This window comes from Pelodiscus sinensis, chromosome 2 (assembly GCF_049634645.1).
Source record: "Pelodiscus sinensis isolate JC-2024 chromosome 2, ASM4963464v1, whole genome shotgun sequence".
Classification (NCBI taxonomy): Eukaryota; Metazoa; Chordata; order Testudines; family Trionychidae; genus Pelodiscus; species Pelodiscus sinensis.
Window position 1 is genome coordinate 173,720,085 of NC_134712.1, and position 15,463 is coordinate 173,735,547.

At 41.9% G+C, this 15,463-nt stretch overlaps 1 long non-coding RNA gene across 1 annotated transcript in view; it reads left to right on the forward strand.

Annotated features, from left to right (window-relative positions):
• Nucleotides 1-3,162: 3,162 nt before the first annotated feature.
• Nucleotides 3,163-15,463, forward strand: part of LOC112545970 (uncharacterized) — a 33,939-nt gene continuing 21,638 nt past the window's right edge. Inside the window, exons 1-2 of the long non-coding RNA XR_003089555.2 lie at nucleotides 3,163-3,547; nucleotides 4,376-4,566. This is a non-coding gene — a long non-coding RNA (uncharacterized LOC112545970). The remainder of the gene's footprint in view (nucleotides 3,548-4,375; nucleotides 4,567-15,463) is intronic.

Below are 15,463 nucleotides of genomic sequence, written 5' to 3' on the forward strand. Positions count from 1 at the left end.
AAGCTAGGGGGAGATGATCAGACTTTTTGGTTGACCAGATGATATCAGCGTAGGCTGTCAAGGGTTCTGGGCCCACATCTGACATACAAGTTTTTTAAAAACTATTGCTCAAAAAACTATTATGAAAACTATTTTGAGCTATGAACTATTATGAAAACTATTAAACAAAAATAAAGAATGTATCACCAAAGCGGAAATATGAATAAAACCAATATAACTATTAAATCAGCAAGTTAGTCTCAATATTGGATTTGAGTTAAAAGCAAATCAAACTGATTTACATAAGAACCTTCCCCTCCCCCCCAATCTTTATAAATGCTAAGCAAAATTCTAAGGAGATGCTTATCCAAGAATTTTCAGAAACAGATCTTCAACTTGGAGCTGGTTAAATATATTGATATTCCAACCAAAATTATTATTACTGTCTGAACCACAACCTCAGAGCCAATTAAAAAGTTCCCTCGGCTTTCAGTTCTAGTCTGATGCCTAACCCTTCCCTTCCCACTTCCAAAGTGATGCCTTAATATAGATTCTAATCGGATAATTTGATAAGCATAAATCTGAGAGCTCTCATGTACCAAAATTGACATATGACAGTTTGGCCTTTTAAAACACAGAACACACTTCAATGACTATCTTTAGGCCAGTGAAACCTGGAGAACTTTCTTTCTGGCACCTTTCCTGTGTGGATACATGTACAACACAACCACCTACCACCTCCCCCCACACACACCTTAAAATTAAAGAATAAAAGGGTAGGATGTGTGTCAGCTAAAAACAAACAATCCAGAAGACAAAAAAGGAAACAAACCCCCAAGTTTCTTACGGGAACATGGGGCTCATGAACTCTTCAGATCTTGCAGTATACTGTACCAGACTCTTCTGGAGGAGGACCTGGCATTGCTGTCAATGAACCAGATGGCGATAATGCTGCCAAAATTATTCTCGCTAGCAGACATTCTCAGTCTTTTAACTTTGTTTCTTCAAGGTGACTCCTTAAGGTTTTATAAATGCCAGGCTTCCTCCCATTGGATCATTGACCTCAGAAAAGGAGACCTCTTGACCTCATCCTTTATTAATTTGGTTTGCTAGATTCAATTGTCTCTGTCTTACTGCGCTGCTCTCAGAGGGTATGTCTACACTACCCCGCTAGTTCGAACTAGCGGGGTAATGTATGTATACCGAACTTGCTAATGAAGCCCGGGATTTGAATTTCCCGGGCTTCATTAGCATAAAGCCGGCGCCGCCATTTTTAAAAGCCGGCTAGTGCGAACCCCGTGCCGCGCGGCTACACGCGGCACGGGCTAGATAGTTCAAACTAGCTAGCTATTCCGAACTATCTGTACACCTCATTCCACGAGGCATACAGATAGTTCAGAATAACTACGTAGTTCGAACTATCTAGCCCGTGCCGTGTGTAGCCGCGCGGCATGGGGTTCGCACTAGCCGGCTTTTAAAAATGGTGGCGCCGGCTTTATGCTAATGAAGCCCGGGAAATTCAAATCCCGGGCTTCATTAGCAAGTTCGGTATGCATACATTACCCCGCTAGTTCGAACTAGCAGGGTAGTGTAGACATACCCTAAGGTCTTTAGACAGATCAGGCAGAACCCGCATGCTGGAAGTTACAACTTGGCCCTAGTCAGTGTCAATTTGGTCATGTCCTTCACTTGCCCATTTTTTAAATATTTGGTGTTTCTCTAACTACCTACTCCATGACTCCCCCCTCCAAAAGTATCAAATGTACAGAACACGAGGCCACTTTGACAAAGCTGCTATGGATGTCTGGGTTAATGGATGTTGCCACTTTATGGGAAGTTCCTCACAGTCCTACAAACATAATTGCCTGACAAATCCCTAGCAATTGCCAAAAGCCCCAGAATTCATCCATTCATCAGCAAAATTAAAAATAAATATGCACATCTGATGACTAGTTGTCATCTTTCTACTTCGAGAGAAGACAATTTACGGCAGTCTTTATATTTAGGAAGTGGGCCATCAGGCAAAAAAGCTTATCTTGGAAAGTTTCTTCTTGATAAAGAGACGTTAGTTTAAAACCTCTGAAGCTAAAACCATTTGGAAATATTTATATAAGCTCTGTGCTCCCAGGGCGCCTTTACACCAAAGCTGGGAGTGAAGCTCCCATCCCATGTAGACAGATTTGCACTAGCAAGGCTTGAGCTAGTGCACTAAAAATCATTGCATTGATGTTGCACCTCAGACTCTTGATTCTGAGCTTCAGTGGGTAGCCCGAGTCTCTGCTGTGAGGTGCACCAGCCACATGGCTATTTTTAGTAGGCGAGCACAAATAAAATTAGACTCTCAGACTCATAGACTTTAAGGGCAGAAGGGACCATTATGATCATCTAGTCTGACCCCCTGCACAATGCAGGCTACAGAATCTTACCCACCCACTCCTGGAATAACCCTCTCACCTATATCTCAGATATTGAAGCCTTCAAATAGTTCAAAGACCCCAAGATGCAGAGAATCCTCCAGCTGTGATCTGTGCCCCATGCTACAAAGGAAGTTGAAAAACCTCCAGATTATCACCCAGATGCTATGTACACATACCTTTACCTGAGTTCTAGCACAATGCCAAGTAGTCAGGAGTTTACGTTTACATAGTTGCTGACCACCTGTGTGTGTTTGCATGGGAGAGAGGATAACATTTTCATGAGTGGCTTGGTAATTGTTCTTAAAGTGCACGAAACAATGTGATATCTGGTGAGCTGGACAGGATACAACAGGCTGTGACACTGACGTTTTATTTGTCTTAATTGTTTCCTCTGGAACCCGCCTATGGGACCCGCTCGACAACATAACTGCAATAAATAAAATAGCTTTGTGCAGCCTTGGGGGTAGAGAATTGTATCGGTGCAATATTACAGTGCTTTATCTCTATCTTTTTTTCATCCTGCCGACATCATTCCATACCAGGACAATTAAGCTCCTGGTGAGGTGCATATTTAAGGTGTCTAGACAAAAAGGAAGGTAGTTGTAACCACTGCGACAGTGGTCTTATCTTCTGGCTTATTCAACAAAGCTGGTATCTGCTCATTCTATTGTTACATCATTGCTGATGGCAGACTACCTTTCTGTGTTGTTTCACCAACACTGTGATGATGCATATACACAGCCACTGGTGTACTGTCCAGAAACACTTCTGGCCAATGCTAATTGCTAAACTGCACAAGCCAGGAAGTAAGTGTCTGAACTTTGCAGAGGTCATAATTATAGACACAGCAGTGAAGCGTAGAAAGCTACAGAGACATTAGTGAATGAAACAGACAAGCTGGGTGTATAATGGTGCCATCTGCTGGTGTAGACCAATATTACACTGGTATTGTGTGGAAATTTCTAGTTAACAAGGAAACTGCATAAAGAAAGAACGCTCTGTTTAATGTTTACGTCAACCTGTGTTCAGTACCATCCTTATTTCAAGAAAAAATGCAATCACATCGCATCTGAATCTAGAGAATTACAGACCAGTCACACACACAGAGTATTGGAGCCAATGGGAGCTGTGAGACTGTGGTTATAGAGTTGGTAAGTAAACAAACTGGATGGCCCATTAGCAGCTCCCTCAAAGTGGGCTCATGGACCACTTTGAGAAACATTACAGTAGGCAGTAAAGACTGTGTCATGAGATGTCCTGCACAGTCTATAGGGGCTCTTTAAATAGGATCTGTGTCAATTTATTCACTGTCCCTGATTCACCATTGTGTTACATCAGTGTAACACCACTGCAGTCAATGGAATCACATTGCCTTCATGTGCTGTTGTAAGTCAGGCCCACTGTTTACAAAATTTCACCAGACGGGTCCCCAAGTCTCAGACAAGACTTGAATCTGCTTTTGAGAAGCGCTAACTTGAGCCACTGATACAGGGCCCTGATTAGACTACACTGGTGGAGAATTGCTATTGCATCACGCCCAATCCCTGTTCTCAACATGCCTTTTGCACCAGGTGAGGCAGAGGCACAATGGCTAGTCAGCCGAGTTCACTGTAGGTCAGCTATGGCCCTTTCCTATCCCCCTTATGCCTCCAGTGAAAAAAAGACCAATCTAACTGGAGACTGCATCCCAAAATTCCCTTCCACTGGCCAACAATTCTAGTTGGGTATGAAAAAACCTGTCATTTCAGATTATTTTGGGCTTTTTGGCCCGTTTATTTCCATGGGTTTCTTTTTCTTCCTGTTCCCCTAATCCTGCTCCAAGAACAAAACTTCTGTTTTGAATACACACATATTTTGACAGAAGCTGTACTTATGCATAAATTTGGTGTTCAAAGGGGAATTCTGCCATTTGTTCAGAGTGAGGGAACACATTTAAGAATATCACTTTTTAACCCTCCCTCCTATTTTAAATCTTTTAGCTATAGGCAGAGGAAAAAAGGTTGGGAAAAACACAACTGTATTTGGAAATGAGCAACTGGCTGCAATCTGCAGGGACACACAGCTGAAAGCTTCATTTACATATGAAGAAGAAAGGGCGTATGGGCAAGCAACTCTTGTTGAACAATAACTACTTACTAATCTAACCAGCATAGCACTTCAAGGAGGTTGAGTAGGTGCATCTCTTATACTGCCTGGGAGACTAGGTTCAAATATCTGCTGTGCCTATTGTGAATCCAAGTCTCCCTCCTCCCATATAAATGCTACGGGGGAAAGGAGGGCAAGTAACCCCATTGGGTTTTTGGGGAGAAAAGCACCTAAGCAAGCCAGTCCTCACTCCAAAAGAGGGTTCATGGCTGTAAACTACAAGTGGAGAGACACACCTCCCTCTGGCTCAGAGTTAGACACCTAAATCTTCGGGGGGGGGGGGAGGGGGAAAGGGCGGAGGGGACTTTTCTTGGAATTTCCTACTGGCTAATTTAGATGACTTCCTGATTAGCTTGATGGTGTCTCTAGATCTCTTTTCTTGCATGCTTAACCCTCCCCGTGAACAATATGGGAAGCCTGGGGGCCTAGGAGCTGTTCGTTCTGGATGTACAGAGCTGTGTAAGGTATATATGCTCGGGTTCAGGCATATAGGGCATTCTATTCACCTAAGCCACACCTTAGTTTACACTGCAGTTTATGCCTGTGCTAGCTAGACATGCTGTATCTGTCCTCTATATAGCACCGTGAGCATAGATATGCTAGTATTGCCATGCCTTGCATGGCTGTGGCTGTCCAGGCAATACCCCCCCTATATCTACAGTGCCTTTATTAATGAGGTACGGTCTTACTGGCTCCTGGCTGCCAAAGCCTTTCCCCACCACTGGAGCTGCAGTAGAGAGGCAGCAGGGAAAAGCTCCCACAATGGAGCAATGCCAAAGCCTTTCACTGTGCCATGTAACTACCTGTGCAGTGCCTATAGTCTATATTCCACCGTTAATGTAGTCATAGCCTAAGTCACATGATCTCGTCATGCTTGTAACATCATGTCATAATATTTGCATGGCAATGCACTATGCAGGGGCCTGGGTTTTTGAGATAAGCAGCAGAAATCTAGTCAGGTATGTTCTGGGCTGCTTTGCACAAGAGACATCTTATATCAGAGATCAGTGATGTGACAGTATGCCCCTAAACAGTGATCAAATTCAACACACAAAACAAACCCTCAGAGTGGTGTGTGAATTTGTCAGGCCTAAACCAAAGGTAGAGACAATCTTACACTCGAGGTGGAAGGAGATGCCTCTAAATTAAATACAATTCAATTTCCTTGCTATCTCGAAATAACTGTAGTCACATCAAATTATTAATGGAAAACGCATAGTGTGTAATACTGTCTCGACGCAGGTGCTATTTCCCCAGTGAATGCCAAACAAGCATCTAGGCTCTTCAGTCTTATTCAAGGTCACCCCTCCAGGAATCTGCTTTATTTAGACACAACACTACACCGTTATCCCTTTTGATTCTAGTGCATTACATCACTGCACATCCTTTATGCAGTCATGTTGGCACACAGGGAAGAAGCCTGTTTCTTCATTCCTTTCTCATTTATTGCTATTTCTACCAGCTCTATCATGTTCAGATTGACTCTTTTGCCCTCTCTGCTAAAAATTCTTAAGGCTTCTTTTGGGTGCTCTCATTTCCTCACACTGATTGGTTGCCTCTTGGCAGCTCCATCTGAAAGGCCGTGGGTATGTCTAGACTACAGAGTTTTGTCAGAAAAACAGCCATTTTTCTGACAAAACTCATGGAACATCCACACTGCAAGCATGTTCTTTAGAGAGTAAATCGAAAGTACAGAGGAGTTTTTGTGGTATTGGTATTCCTCTTTCTACGAGGAATACCAATACCATGTAGACAGGGAAGAGGGAGTTTTTTCGGAAGAAGAGGGAAGAGGGAAAAGCAGAAGTGCCCTGGTGGCCATTCTGTCCATAGCAATCACTGCTTACATGTGAGATAGCATCCAGGCAGTCTGGATGCTATCTTTCGAAAAAAACGCATTGCTTTTTCGATGCGCATTTGCCGTGTGGATGCACTCTTGCACAAGAAGTTTTTTCCAAAGATCTCTTCCGAAAAACGTTTCTTGCACAAGAAGCCTGTAGTCTCAATGTAGCCCGAGTATTAGCATATGGAGCACAGGGTTCAAATACATCAGATGCTTCTTTCTGATTCTGATGGCTACAAGCTGCTGATGAATGACTCCTTAAAACTTTATTTGTGACGAAATCTTTCCAACGGATTCCTGACATCATTTTCAGGCATTTATTTTTGAAGACATCTAGTTTTCTGTTTAATATTGTAATACAGGATGAACCTCTCTAATATGGCACTTTCTGATCTGGCAACATCCCTGGCCTGGCATGATTTTAGTTAGACGGATACTCCCTTATCATGGGTGTGGTCAACTTTCCCACAATCCCATAACATTTGTTTACAGCCACCAGCCCTGGTTCTCAGTGTTCTGTGCTGCTGTTTAGCTCAAATTTACCCCTAAATGTCTAAGAGTCCAGCATGCAGTGCTGGTACTACTGTGAGATAATATTAACTCTTGTGGTCTGTTTTGGCACTGAATTCTCTGGTTTGGCACCAGTCTGGTCCTCAGGATGCCAGATTAAAGAGGTTCAACCTGCAGATCTACAGTTCTCACAGCAGTATGTTAGTGCTCAAGGTATGTTTGAGCTGAAAGTTCTCAGTTTTGTTCCAGTGCCGTATATCTTTCATTTCCATACATTGTTGAGTTGAGTGCATACCTTGCCTATCCTTGCTGTCACTTCCTTCTTGAAACCTCCATTGGCCAATATGGCTCTGACCAGACAGGTGAACTGTTCTATTTCTGTAATACTGTTGACTTCTAGTGCGATTTATTGCTTGATATTGGGGTTACAAAGATGCTTATTTTGGTATAACTGATTCCGAGCCCTGCTTGGTCTGCTGTTTTTGTTAGGTTGTCTGTCTTTGTAGCTTTTTGTGAAGGTGTTGCTCATTAGAGCAATTTCATCAGCAAAGTATAGATTTTGTAGGCCTCTGCGATCTACTCATGCTATATCATTGAGGTCATACATTGCTAATCCATTTCTTCGTTAATCAGTGTGTACCAACGCCACACAACTGTGGGGGGATCAAATTTCAGTGTAGCCTTGTTACTCCCAGTCTTGTTTGGAACATTCTGTTGCCTGATCACTCACACTAATGAGCACTTGGCAGCTCTATACATGACCTTGATGATGTCGATGACTTCAGTGTTCAGATTGTCAAATACCTTTCAAAAGCTAATCATCAATAAAAAGGACAATGAGGAGCCTGCCATTCTGTATGTTCTTCTGTGATGCTCCTTGATGTGGATTTTTTGAGCCTGAATCTTCTCTACTTCTTCTTTTATCCTGTGTAGTATGACGCTGCAGGAAACTTTCCCTACAATGGAAAATAACATGACTCCTCTCCATTTGTTAGTGATATCACCCTTTGGGGGAATTCTGACAATGATTCCATGTTTCCATTGGTCAGGAGAGTCTATTTCCCCCAGACCTCATTGAGCAGCTCTGACCGCTTTTCATTAGGGTGAGGGTATCTAGTGCTATTTAGTATTTCTGCTGTGAGTTGATCAGCTCCTGCCACTTGTTCTTTTTAAGCTTCTTGATTACCACCTGTATTTCTGTCCTCTCAGCTCAGCAGATGTTAATGTCAAGTTCACAAGGATCGCATATTTTATCAGAATTTGGTATTTCTCTGCTTTTCTCTTTTACTTTAGTTGTAAGCATTTTTTCCATCTTTGCTTTCAAGGTTTCCAGTTCATTCAAATAAATTACTTCCCACATGCAAAGTCATCCCTTCTCCAATCACACTTCTGCAAGAAATGTACCAGCCAACCCTTCTCCCTATATTGGCTCCTTCTACTGGCTCTTTCCACCTCACCTGCACCAGTTTGTTCAGGTCCCAGCTTTGTTTCACATCAAATCATGTATGTTAATAAATTAGAACTAACTCACTAGGTCTCAGCCACTTTCCAAGTCACTGCTAACAACACTGTATGGCTGTTACTCTAACAAGGGCTTAGAGGAAATACCCAGGATATATAACATACCTATTAAGTGGCAAGGGTTCAGATATCTAATATTTTATATCCAATACTTGCCAGCCCCGCCCCTAATGACACAATTTCTATTTTCTTAAAAACCTCACAAGGTTGATTATAATAATGTGAATTGTACTTTTAAAGGGCTATATGACTATTGATGTCCAAATATGAATCACCCAAATCTTACCATCCTAAATCACATAGAACAGGTTTTGAACTGAGCGATGACTAAAAACTTTTGAACAGGAGTAGAATAATTCACGCATAAGGAACATTCTTGTTTGTGTATACAACCCTTTTTAGGGTGGAATACTAAGAACAGCTGTTCCCCAAATACTCATGCAAACCAGAACCCTCACCCAAATGTTAGCCAATAATGAACAATGAAAGGATACAATTCTGTGTCAAAGGACCAGTAATTTAGAATTCAAATCAATGTTCCTAAATACAGAGTCTGAAACTCACTTCCAATTATGACTCCAGTTAATGGAGTCGCACAGAGGATAAAGCTGAGCTAAGTAAGTGAGAAGAGACTCAGGCCCCAGCCTTTTGCACTTTTCAATCAGCTTTAGTTGTGTTCCTGTTCTTGTAACCCAAATAATTAAGCTTGTCTGAGACTGGACACATTTTCCATTTCCCTGTGCCCATCACTTAGGATAATTCATTGAAACTAGCCAGTTCATCTGCCTTTTCTCTTTTCAGATGACAAAATGATTTTTATTCTAGCTAACAGCCATTGCTCAGATCCATACATTGAGGCTTGTACCTCACAGTCAGAGTGGCTACTATGGTGTGTCCATCACTATTTGGAACAAAAACAAACAACTGTCGGCTGCTATGTGGTAAATGTGAACAAAGGTAAATCAAGAGCCAAGTGACTATAGCATTATAGCCAAGAGAGGTTTGTGGCTGTGGCTGCCCTACTGAGGGAAAGATACAGATGCCTACACATGTGTGTTTGAGTGGGGAAGGTAGCATTCGCACTTACGAAAAATCTCTCCAGGGTGTGTCACCACAGTTTTGCCGTATAATGTTTTCTGACCTCGAAGATGCTGAATATGTAATTAAAGGTCACAGCCTATAAGCAGCGATTGTAATTCAGTCACCTGAGGAACAAATTTGATCATTAATAGCTGCAGGAGTGTCTCTGCACAATGATTTATGGAAAAGGTCTGGAAGGAAGTGAATAAAAAGGAAAGGAACTAAACAGGAGACTGGTTATTAATATTTTCCCGACAACAAAGGCAAATCGACACTGGTTTCAGATAATTATTTTGCCTTAGTAATCTCAGGGATCCTGGGGCCTATCCTAAAATTGTACTTATGGGGCAGTCTAACCAAGTGAGTATGTGTAGTGCTAATAGGCAGATCAGGCCACATCTGAATTAAACCATAGATTTCATCTGTGTGGGCTAAACCATGCCTTACGAATTCAGATGAAGTCAGCAGAATGTGTATCTGAGAGCAGAGAACTGGTTCCACACTAGATAAAAAGCCTCTCCCCTTTTCCTCCTGTCATTTGCACTCATGCTCCTTTCTACACAGATCATTGTGGAACATTTCTGACAGTGAAGAGACAAGGAAGAGGTGGACAGAATCCCTATTTAGTTTTCAGCATCTTGTTCCTCATGATTCCGTTTCTTGAAGTCCATTGGCTAACACATGCAGAGGCACAGCCTTCTAGCATTAAGTGTCATGCTTCCTAACCAGCAGCATTTCATGTATAATCATCTAATGCCATGCAACAGATGCGTAGACCTTGAAAAATTCTAACAAATTGATCAAGAAAAAATGAGCAAGGGAAAAACTGAACTGGAAAAGAAGGGCTTTTTACAAATGGATGGAGGAGACATTTTGATGGAAAAAGAGATAAGTATGGTAGGAAACCAAGCGAGTCAGGAATATGTGTGGTCTTGTTTTGTGACTAAGTTGAAGGGGCATTTCTCTGTATTTCTCAGAGAAATGCAAAGGATTATGTCTCATGCTTCTGTTTAACTGCAGGCATATAACTGCCACTTATGTATGCTTGAATGCAACAATCTCTCTTTTGTAGGTAGCCAGGGACTATAGCTTAAGGAAAATGAAGCAGAGATTGCAAGAGAGAGAGAGGTACTGACACCAGGAAGAGACAGGTCTACATGACCACGGACTCCATACAGAAAAGAATCATCAGGCCTGTCCCCAGATGAGATCCAGAGAAAAGAAGTGTGTGCCATCTACCAGAGGCAAGGATCCAAGATATAGAGGTCAGGATGAAGAGGATTGTGAGAGAAGTGGGGGGAAAAGCCATTGTGCTGCATGTTAGGATGAATGATAGTGTTAGATTCTCCCATGGTCAACAATGACAGTACTCAGCTGGGTAAGATGCTTAATGAACTGGCAGCTCAGGTGACTTTCAGTGGAATACTTTTGCTCCCTGGAGAATGCAGATGAAGATGTGACTGTATAATGAAGATCAACAGGTGCCCAAGTAGGACTTGAGTGAGTTTCTGCCTGCAGCTGAATTATGAGGGTAGTAAAGCAAAGTAAATTCACTGTAACATTTGAACTACTCAGTGCAGCATTTCAAACAAATTTAGTGTAGCTTCACAAGTAGAGCCATGCTATTTTACACCAGCTGAAGCTCTGGCCCTAACACTTTGGAGCTGGTTCTGATCCCATATGGCTTGTATAGCCATCTAACTTTTTTACACCAGTCTAAGTGATTACCCATTGTCTGTCTGTATAGAAATTTGCAACAAATTTGTTGATCTATAAAAATAATCGTACATCTCATAGGCCAGACTCTCACTTCACACCAGTTTTATTGTGTAACTCCACTGAAGTCAATGGATCAATTCTTGATTGATCATTAAATCATTCCTAATTTAGACTAATGTACATGAGATCAGAATCAGGGCCATGGAATAGAATGCAACATTGCGTAACCTTGGAGATTATGAAACATTATAAACACCCAGAGTCTCAAAGACACATGTGCAGAAAATGCCACTTTAAAAAACATGTGGCCGTGTAATACTTCAAGAACAAAAGTGAACAGTTGTATCAATGGCAGCGTACATATGAGCTAACAGCTATGGCAGCATTGCTGGCATTCAGGCAGTGCATGGAGATTATAACTGTCAAGCAAAAATACCTCACAGACTACATAATGCATCAAAGATGTGTGCTCTCTCGTTTATTCCACTCTAGGATGACAATGGGATTTTTTCCAAAGTAGGCACAGGCATTAGAGTTACAGGCTAATGGTTGATCTGTAAACAAACCCTATAAATAACTACAGTAGTTACCCCTTTATAATGAGATCTAGCCAATAGTATATTCAGAATGCATGAAGTTCAGTAGCTAGAATACAGAAACTGACATTATGTCTTATGTGGCTTTTATAATTTCCACTTCAAATTCAGTACCAGATAGGATTTATGTCAGCCAGACTTTAAATTCATTGATCCAAAACATACAGTTGCCTGACTTCCTTTAAATTTGGGATGGCCATGTCAGTCGTGACTTAGTTTAGTCATTGCAAACAATTTGCGATGAATCTTTAGCATCCAACACAATTGCATGTTGCATTTATACCTCTCGTTTATATCTTGCCTTTTTTAGTCATGCAGTGTGCTTTCCTCTTTGAAGTGTTAGTTACTATAGAAACAAGGATGGCATCAGCAAAGGCACAGCCTAGTGACATCTGAAAGGGCAAAATAAAGTATGACTTTGTAAATGTTATACATATATCCCAAAGATAGTGAAGGCTAGTATAATTACACCTCCTCTCATGAGCATGGCACCTTGCCCTGAGAACAATCCTGCACAAATAGAGGTGGTGTTTCCACCAGGAAGGTATAAATTCCAAACCTGCTGTGGGACATTTCTGAGGGGATGAAATGAACCAGCAAAACACAGTCCTTGCCATGACCACCTCACCTCCCAACTGAGGCCATGTGCACACTATGCAGAAGCTTGACGCTACTGCAGTCAATCTTCCAGGCTTTGATTTAGCGGGTCTAGTATAGACCCGCTAAATCAAACTCAGAAGGTGCCCCCGGCAGTGCCGGTACTCCTGCTCCTTATGAGTAGTAAGAGAAGCTGATGGGAGTATTTGCTCCTGTTGAGCTCCTGCTGTGTGGACTGGGTGGAAATGCGATTTAAGCTATGGTGACTCCAGCTACCTAATTAACATAGCTGGAGTTTTGTATCTTAAGACAACCTTCCTCTCTAGCGTAGACCAGGCTGGAAAGTGGAAGGGAGATAACAGCTGCTTTTACTGGTGCAATCTGCTCTGCAGCAGACTTTTCGCTCCAGTAACAAGTCTCAGAGGGGGTAGCCGTGTTAATCTGTATCTGCAAAAACAATGAGGAGTCCTATGGCACCTTAGAAACAAACAGATTTATTAGTCACCCTTGTCCTGTAGTATTGAGGTAAGAGAGGGAGAGAAGCAAACACATCAAGTTTTTGGTCATCTTTGTTTTTCCCTGTAATTGCTCCCTGTATGCCACCCAATATTGGGTTTACTACAGACAAGGAACAAAATTGGGAAGTGTCTTGTGATTTTAGGGGCTTTGATGTTTGTGTGCCCAATACGAGACACCTTAACAGAGTCTCACTCTCAAAATGCTTTCTGAAAATCAAGAGTTGTTTCAAATGGGGGCACTGAAAAAAAACACCCCCAAAAAACCCAACCCAAGCACTGAAAATGCCTAATGCAGAGCACAGGAATTGGGTTGTATCCCATTAAGTAGTTTGAGAGTCTTCTAGTGGCCCTCAGTTTTCCATGTTTCTGAAACCACCAGAACCCAGCCAGAGCAGCACTGTATATATGGAGCCAGGCCTTGTATTGTACATGTGTTTAGTAAACACAGTTATTGGGGCACCACTGTGACCAGGTGGTTCTTCCACATCACGTATTGTGTAAAGAACAAAAGGCAACACCTCGTCACTTAAAAAAATCATGATCATACATACAAATTCCAGTCTGTTTGGTCAGCTAAAATGGGGCGCATGGAAACAACAATAAAGAGGCCTAATATAAACCCTGTATGGTAGCACTGCAGTCCTGACTGTACATGTGGTTGAAGCCACAGGAAGCATTTCAAGGACTGGAACAGAGGGTAAGCATTGCAGCACCCCTACTTCAATGTTCTTCTATTCTATTCTATTCTATTCTATTCTATTCTATTCTATTCTATTCTATTCTATATACTATATTACTATATAGTATGTATATACTATATTATTCTTGTGATCTCATAAGAAGCTGTGGCTATGAAATTACTGACCCTCCTCAGAAAAATCACAGGGTATAGCATGTTTTGCAACGCTATCCGACTCTGTAGCCTGTACCCTTTTATTTCCAGTAGAACTAATGATACAAAAGATAGGGATGGATATTAAGTTCTGTCAAAAAATTGTTTTGTCCCCTCTAGAATTTTTTTAAAATGCAGTTTGTCACGGTCTGGCCTTGAAATGCAGCATTGTGTCCGGAAAGCCCTTCTGAAAAGAAATCCTTTCCTATTGCCTTTTAGAACTGTCTGTTCAAGAGCAATAGCTTTTAAGGTTCATTTATTATTTTCAAACTTGGTTGCTTAATTCATAAAGGATCTTATTTCTATGACAAACAAGCCCAGAGCTCCTTCTGGCTTCTAAAATATCTGCTATCCCTTAACTTGATAGTCTCCTCATCATTGGAACACACCTCTCTTGGCCTCAGACTAGATGAATTAGGAGCATTACAGTTCTGCATCTTATTTCCCAAGTGAGAGTTTACTGTTCAAAAGGGTAACAATCCTGCCTTCCTTATGTAATTGAGCCCCCTCTGATATCAATGACAGTCAGGGCTGAACAAGATATACAGGATTAGGCCTACTGTGATGGACAGATAAAAATCTGAAGCCATTAAAAAAACAGAGTTAAATAGTGTCCTTTTTGATTTTGATAACCCAGTGGAACCCCTCTCTCGAGTTGGAAAACTTCTTGTTTATATTTAGTTGTTCAAAAATAAAAAATAATTTCTTGAGAATCTTGAGAGTAAATAATGGAGGGGGAGCCGTGTTTGTCTGTATCTGCAAAAAGTGAGGAGTCATAAAAACATAAGAATGGCTACCTTGGGTCAGACCAAAGGTCCATCTAGACCAGTATCCTGTCTTCTGACAATGGCCAATGCCAGATGCCCTACAGGGAGTGAACAGAACAGGTAATCATCATGTGATCCCTCTCCAATCACCCATTTCCAGCCTCTGACAAACAGAGGCTAGGGATACCATTCCTCCCATAGAAACATAGAGCTGGAAGAGACCTTAGAAGGCCATCAAGTCCAGCCCCCTGCTCTAGGCAGGACCAATCCCAACTAAATCAACCCAGCCAGGGCTTTGTCAAGCTGAGACAAACACCTCTAGGGATGGAGACTCCACTACTTCCCTAGGTAACCCATTCCAGTGCTTCACCACTCTCCTAGTGAAATAGTTTTTCCTAATATCCAACCTGGACCTTTCCCACCGCAACTTGAGACCATTGCTCCTTGTTCTGCCATCCATCACTACTGAAAACAGTCCGGGAGCCGACCTTGTCCGTGAATACAGAGGCAAAGAAACATTGAGTAGTTCAGCTTTCCCTACATCATCTGTCACTAGGTTACCTCCCTCATCCAGTAGGAGCCCCACACCTTCTCTGATCACCTCCGTTTTGTTAACATGCCTGTAGAAACCTTTCTTGTTATCCTTTGCCAGCCGCAATTCCAATTGCGCTTTTGCCTTCCTGATAACCCCCCGGCATTCTCGAGCTATACATTTAAACCCCTCCCAGGTCATTTGTCTAAGTTTGCACTTTTTGTAAGCTTCCTTTTTGTGCTTAAGTTCACCAAGGATTTCCCCTGTAAGCCAATCCGGTCTCCTACCACGTTTGCCTCTCTTGCTACGCTATGGGATGGTTTCTTTCTGTTTCTTCAATAAGGCTTCTT